General features: G+C 40.5%; 1 long non-coding RNA gene across 2 annotated transcripts in view; it reads left to right on the forward strand.

Moving 5' to 3' along the window:
• The window catches only part of LOC103557378 (uncharacterized), a 52,255-nt gene extending 45,500 nt beyond the window's left edge, over positions 1-6,755 (forward strand). For both annotated transcript variants that reach the window (XR_011532526.1, XR_546453.2), the window contains 2 exons: positions 3,301-3,462; positions 6,066-6,755. This is a non-coding gene — a long non-coding RNA (uncharacterized lncRNA). The remainder of the gene's footprint in view (positions 1-3,300; positions 3,463-6,065) is intronic.
• The last annotated feature ends 858 nt before the right edge of the window (positions 6,756-7,613 follow it).

Here is a 7,613-nt window from a genome sequence, read left to right on the forward strand (position 1 = left end):
CCTACAAGGCAGGCACTGTGTCTGATTCCTCTGTCAGGGAGGCATGCATGCAGCAGAAAGATGTGGTGTGGGACCAGTACTGTGATACAGGAAGGCAGAGGGATGTGGGATTGTCTAGGAATCCCCAGCCCAGCCTGGGTGTCAGGGAAGGTTCTCAGGAGGCAGTGAACCATGAGCTGAACAAATCAGGATTTGCCACATGGATGGTGCATGCGTGTTTGTGTGTGTGTTGAGTGAAATGGGGCCTGGCGATGGAGGAAAGGACATTCTAAAGTTTGCAGAATGGAATAATGAGCTAGTCACATGGGGTGAGGTGGGGGTTGGGCAACCCGAAGCCCTTTTGTTCCCAAGGATTTAAATGAAGAGGTTGAACTGACTTCCAAGGCCTTTCCCTCACCGCCTAAGCAGGCAATGATGAGGCCAACGGTGTGACAAGTTGGGGAGGGCTGCCCTTTACAAATGGTCCAATGGATCCGTTTTCCCATTTGGGGTGAGACAGAATTTACAACTCTTTTCTTGTGCCTAAAGCCAAGAGGAGTATGGCTTGGGAATGTCATCTCTTCCCAGGAATTTGTTTATGAATGAAAGGCCCTCACTTCCCTGCTCAAAAGCCTTCTGGGACCCTGCTTTCTGAAAGAAGTCCCCTGCCTCAGCCTGAATGTCTGACCCTTCTTCCCTTATTCCTCTGCTGTCCTCCCACTGCTGCCTGCCTAAGATCCTTAGCATCTTTCTCCATCCCTTCCCCAACGCCAGGAAGGCCTCCTCAGCTCCACCTTGCCTAGCCACTCCCTACTGTCCTGCATGGGCTGTTCAAGCCACCCCGAACCCCTTCCTCAGGGCAACTCCCCCAAGCCTTTCTTTACCAGCAGGCCATATTGTAGAGCACATGGCCCCCCTGGTTTCAGCTGTTTGGACCATTTGGTCTGTGTGAAGGAAAATTACTGGTGCCAGCGGCCTGTAAACAAAGACCAATCAGGGCCAACATGGTTTTCTCTCTGAAAATTTGAACCATTCTTTCAGGGACAATTGGACCTGTTCTTGGTAAAGGTAGCGTCATTGAAGAGTCACAGGGAGGGGGCAGAATGGCTGAGTCACTGTAGTGGTTGGGCACAAGAGGAGGGATCAGTGGGGTCTCTGGTTGCTGAGGGGCATTCAGAGCCTCTGACCACGTGTGGCTGGAGTTGTTTTATTTCAAAAGCAGCTCAAGTTCCATGAGGCCGAGCGAGATTTCCAAGAGCTTATTCCCACACGTACCCCTACTGTCTCCTCCCTCCTTTCCTGGAGTCTTTCTCTGTTCTTCACATCCAGAGGTACCCACCAAACCATGTCCCCCTGCCAGGGGGCCAGGCCCAAGCTCTTTTCCTCTGAGAACTCTTTCTGGCTGCTGTTTCATTCCTACTACTCTTCATCACCAGGAACTTGAAGTATTTTATCTCTAATCCTTCCTTCTCTGACCAGGAATCTGTGAGACGTTGAACGATTCGCCCAGGGATCTAAACCCAGAGCTTTCACCAGAGCTTGTCCTCTTCCCACCAGGCCACACTCTCTCCTTTCTGGGCCCCAGAATATTCCTTTCATTCTCCACAGATTTTCAAAATTTCCTGTAACTCTCCTTCCAGCACAGAAACTACCTGGCATGGCTAAATAATTTTTTCCTATGTCTTGTCTTTGTAACAAAACTCTAAATTTCCATTCCTGGTGGGTTTTTTTGTTTTTCGGTTTTTTTTGGTTTCCTGTCATAACTCACTATGCACAAAACAGGTGGTGAAAGAAAAAAAAAAAGCTGAATATGCTTCTTCATTCTTGTGCCCCTTCCTCAATGCCTGGCATATGGTAGATGTTCAGAGTAAGGATTCTAGTGTAGACAAGACTTAGGCTGGTTCCTACACCCCTACCCCACCGTACCTCACAGGTAGGTGGGTGTTCAACCAATGATGGTGTCACATTGAAAGACAGTCAATGTGGTTTAGTGGAAAGACATTGGATTGGAGCCAGACGGCATGGGTGTAATTCTGCTACATGCTGTACAACCTTGGGCAAGATTCCTAACTTCTCTGAGCCTGTTTTTCTCAGATGTAAAGTGGGGATTATACTATGTGCCTCCCAGTACTGTTCTGAGGATTCAGGGGCAATACAGATGGTGAAAGGAGCTCTCATGAAGGTGACATTTGTTCACGCAATGCCTTCATCTCTTAGGGAGAGCCATGCGGTCAGCTCCAAGGGCAGCTAAGTTGACTTGTAGAGATTCTTACCTTCTTCTGGTTCTATCCTCAACTCCTCTCTACCTCGATGACTTTGGTGGTTTACACAGATCTGTCAACAAATAGTTTCATTTTTAAACATTGCTGAGGAACACTGTTTAAAAGCTATCACTTTTAGTTTTTCTTTATCAATTTGCTTGTAAACCAATGTTGTTGGATCTGTTTTTCCGTTAACGGTCTGGGGAGGGGGTTAGCCCTAGGCAGTGCATTAATGCCATTTCCCTTGTTCCTTACATAGCAGGACTCATCTCCACCTTTAACTGAAGCTGGAACCATTTGTTAATTGTTTTGGCTCTAATTATGACAGAATTGGCTCTAGCTTGGGTGATATAGCTGGGGGGGCTTCAAGGTCAAACAGGTCTGGGTTTGAATTCTGCCTTCACTACCTGCTTGCTTGTACAAGATACCAAATCTCTCTGAGTCTCTTTTTGCTCAATGTGAAAAGGAGATGATACCCCTCACTCACTCACTTGGGAGAAGAACTAAGTGCTAACTGTTAGTGCCTGGCATATTGGAAAGATAGTAAAGTGCTCTCTCTAGAAACAATTTCTTAAACCTTAAGGACTTTGCTGGACACTTGTAAAATGATTACATGGCATCCTGGGGTGGCATGTGGGTCCTTGCATTTGAACCACTAGTAGATTAAGCTGGACTTGCATAGGGAAGCCTTCGGGTAATTAACCTGGGGTTGGTAATTTTAAGCCAGTTTTCATTCTGTTGCAGAAACAAAAAAGATGAGACTGGAGAAATGCTATTCCTTTAATTGAAGGAACACTTTTATGTTCTCAGGTCTATTTTAATCTTAAGTGCCGATTATGCATCATTCTCTCCTGTTAACAGACACTTCTGTAAGTGATCTGCACAGAGAGAAATATGATTCTTACATAAATACTGTACCATGAGAAATTATCTTATTACCTAATGTGCCAAAAAGCTAATAAGATAAAGGAACGGTACGAGTCATTTTTGGACAATATTAAAACTTGATTTTAGCTCATGGAAATAAAACGTAATTTCCTTTTATTATTCTCTTTCCCAGGTAGAACAAAGGCAGTGAAGGGTGTAAGGATATTACACAGCTGTGTTCCGTGAGCTCTTATGAAGGCTGTGGAAGGGATCCAGGCAGGATGGCCTCAAATTAAGATTTTAATGACTCTTCCATTTAGAAAACACACTCTTGCTGTTAATGCTGTCTTGTCAGGTATGATTTTTGAATCTGCAGGTGAAAGTAAAAAACCCCATCTCCTATTCAGTTGTGCAAATGCTTGCTTCTGGGTGTTTCCATTTGTATGTCCATTACGCAACAAACATATAGTACCTACAGAAAGTAAGGGCAAAACAATTTCAAGAACTGGGAGTTTCCTGAATCGACTCTGGCAATAGGTGATTAAGTGCTGAATTTTGACAAGGTTAAGATAGCTAGACCCAAACACTGACTGAGTGTGGGCCCCACGAGACTTTGTGAGTTTCAAATGTACTTTTAAATGTTGTTCTTTGGGGTTTAAATGTTTTATTTACAAATGAACAAATAACAATTGATCTTGATGAAAGAAATTTGAACAGGACTGGAGTTGATAAAAATTTATGGCTGTGACTATCATTTGGCCGGTGTTTGAGCTTCGGTCATAGACGTAAGTAGTTTGATGCTGGTGGCGATGATGTAGGATGGGTTACAGACACAAACACATTTTTGCTGTCTTCCCTTGCTATCATTCTGACAGAAATAGCACTAAGTAAATGCCTTCAGCCTTCTCTGGCATGCAATTTTTCATCCAAGCAAAACATAATGTACCTAGGACCTAAAAGAAATTTAATAATCTCTACATTCTTGTGATTTGTTAGACCTTTCCCACAAACACCTACAGAAACTATATAATGTTTGCCTGGAGATTTAAGGTAACAGGCTTACACTTGCAGCAAGATGAATTTTTTATTAGATGTTAGGCAGACTCGTTGTGCTGATGTTGGGAAGTGTAGCCAAGAGAGTGTATGGAGAATGTCCTTCTATGGATATTTTAAAGACCTATTTAAACACCCACAGCTATCCGTGAAACTTCCAGGATAGATCAGTTGGAAGCTAGAGAATGAACTCTATGAACCGTATGATTTCACCAACTTCCAATATTCCAAAATAATGTATCCACTAATTCAAAGAGCACTGAAATGACACCTGTAAGGAGCAGGGCTGGTAATGACTGGTAATAACTATCATAGACCTGCCAGCAACGTTTTTAGACCTTCTACACACGTTTGTGAAGCTGTTATTCCTGAGGGCAACTACTAGTTTGAAAGGCCATTTTTCTTCAGAAGGGAAACACAGGGGCTTGTCTTTAAGATAAAACTAAAATAAGAACCTTTAAGTTCAACTATGTGAAGTTCAGCCTGACAGAGTTTTAATATTTAGCTTGGTTAATTAAATCCCATTTTTTGCCCTGAATTTAATTATCCCAATGATTGAGGTAATTTACTATAATAATAAAAAGGGGGCTAAGAGGAATGGAAGAGAATCTGACTGTTCCTTCATCTGGCTCACTGGGGGCATTTCTTCTTCAATTGTCAGTTTATGGATGGCGGTGTTTTACGGGGTATTATGAATTTTCAATTAGCGAGGAAATGAAAATGACAGACAGACCAGTAGATCATCAATGAGTGACTGTATCAGGCAATCACTAAAAAGCTCATGTGTAAGTTCAGGACATATTTTGCTATGAATTCATGGGACCTTAGGCAGTTCCTCTCCCTTAGCTGGAGCTTCTATCATGTTCTTTATATACTGTATGGATAAGCCCTTGTGTAGGGTTTCTATTCAAAGGTAAGAAAGTCAAATATTTGCCACTTCTAAGCAAAAATGAGTGCTCAAACAAAAACATGACCTTTCTTGTTTAGCTGTCACTTCCAATATACAAATGGTCTGTTGGCTTAATATTGCTCACGCTCTGCAGTCTCAACACTGAGGTGCCGTGCAGTAGAATCAGAGTCAGATTCAAATCCCAGCTGGAAACTTGCTGTTTCCAGTTACTTAATCTCACTGAGCCTCAGTCTTGTCATCTGTGAAATGAGGATGGTACTATCTACTTCTCTCAGACTGCTGGAGACTGCTGGAGAGGAAGTAGGGGACACCACACAGCCCGTCTGACAACAATAGATGCTCTGCAAATAGTGACTCTTTCTCTTCTGAACAAGTCACAAGTATGCTTATAAATGAATAACAGGCACTGATATATCCTAAAGCTAAACACAATGGCAAATATGCCGGTTTGGTATCAACCAGGGCAGTGTTCCTCACACTTTAAAGAAGCCGTGATTTACCTGGGGATCTGGTTAAATATAGATTTGCATTCGGCCTGAGAGTCTGCATTTTAACAAGCTCCCAGGTGATGCTGATACTGCCAACTGGAGACCACAATTTTAGTAGCATGGAACTAGGGCAATGACTTTTGAATACTGAGTTGACTTTGAGAGACTGGGCTAAGTTGCAAAACAGAATTTTACTCTACCCTTTTTGGTTTGTTTGCTTAACGATAAAAATATTGGGGAAATCTGAAGATGCTATAGAAAAAAAAGTTTGCATGAACACATTTAAAAATCTGGGAAGCTCAAATCCATTCTACACACTTTCATTTATTGTCTGGACAGATAAAGTACAAATAATTCAAACACAACAAGATTATGGAAAAAAAAACATTTACAATACTTTCCCTCAGAAATCATCTAAACTAGCAAGATTAACATGAAGTCATTCATTATAACTAAAGTATACAACTGCCTGGTCCTAAGATTTTTTTTCCTTTTTTTTCCCCCAAGAGTGAACACATTATAGAGAAGAGATTTTGGCATGCCTTTCCCACTAATGCTTAGCAAATGCATCGGAACTTTGCCAGCAAACTGCATTCATTCATAGCAGGTGATGTAAAAAGGTTTCCCTGAATGTCCAACGAGTGTTCTCTGAACTGAAATCTGATGTTTTTGTCCAAAACCGAAAAGAGGAAAAAAAACAGAAAAAAAATTTAAAGGAGGAGTCTATGATGCAGCCTTGGTTTTCGTTATCTGTCTACCACTATGACTACTACGACCAAGTTTGCCTCTTCAGTGTGAGAACAACAGTTCTGTCTACATGCACTTAGTGGGTTCAGCATGGGAAAAAACGCACAAAATAAGCACAAGTTATAAATAACCATAACGTTTTATTACCATTAAGACTAAACTTGTATTGAAAAGATTTTATATAACAAGACAAGAAAAGCAATAGCAAATTTAACTATCAACTAGATTATGCATAGCGAGTAACTGTTTCTATTACCCAGGGAAGAGCAGGAATCCTTGTATTTTTTTGTTTTGTTTTTGTTTAAATATATAACCGTACAAAGCACAAACATACTAAAATGCTCAGTGCACTGGACGTGGGAGAATGCTCCCTCAGTCATTTTGTTCCCTTAGCTCTGTTTTGTTTTCCCCAATCTGAATTACATTAAAATAAAGACCCAGTTGTTTTTATTTTTCTACTGTGCAGTAAGAAAAAATATTCACAACAAACATGACAATATATCAAACAATAGTTCTACACAAGTTACCTTGATACCTCTTGAACTGTCACTTAAATATCATAAGAAAACATTTTAAGACATATACAAACGAAACTAGCCAAGTGTTACAACTTATAATAAATTAACCCAAAGAAAAAAATAACTTTATATATATATATTTATATTGTATATACACATACACACACAACAGAATGACACAATAATATGCTTCTTCCCATAGTTTAAGTAAACAAATAAGTAGTCTAGCCAATCTAGCTATATTTGATCTCGGCCATAGGCATCATCACGTCGATTAAATAAATAAGTGTTTCAAGCAACATAAACAGTGTTTCAAATGTACCAACACAGCCCAATTCTATCAGCATGGGCTACAAAGTGAATTTGAAAATTCCTTAATGAATTTAAAGCAAACGTATCTTTTGTTTTCCTCTCCTAAACACATTACATTTAACTATGATACTAAGATATGTAAATAATTTCGTAGCACCTACTGCTCAAACTAAGGAAGTTTTAGATCAAAAGGAAAATTAATCTTTTTAATTTTTGTTCTGCTGACATCCCATACTGATGACTTAAAGAAAAACTGTCTTTCAACTCATCTCCTTGCTTTTGGGTTTTGACTGTGGGGAACTGTGGTACCCTGGGTAGAACGAACACTCCTTTCCCCTAGTAATTAATAATTTTTTAATTATTATTACATGCTATGAAAAGATATGAAGATCATCTGTTTATAGCCCATCCTTCAAAAAACAGTCTACGAATCCAGTTTAAAACACACATCTTGATCTCTAAAAAGTTACCAGTGCAG

This window comes from Equus przewalskii, chromosome 2 (genome assembly GCF_037783145.1).
Source record: "Equus przewalskii isolate Varuska chromosome 2, EquPr2, whole genome shotgun sequence".
Taxonomy (NCBI): Eukaryota; Metazoa; Chordata; class Mammalia; order Perissodactyla; family Equidae; genus Equus; species Equus przewalskii.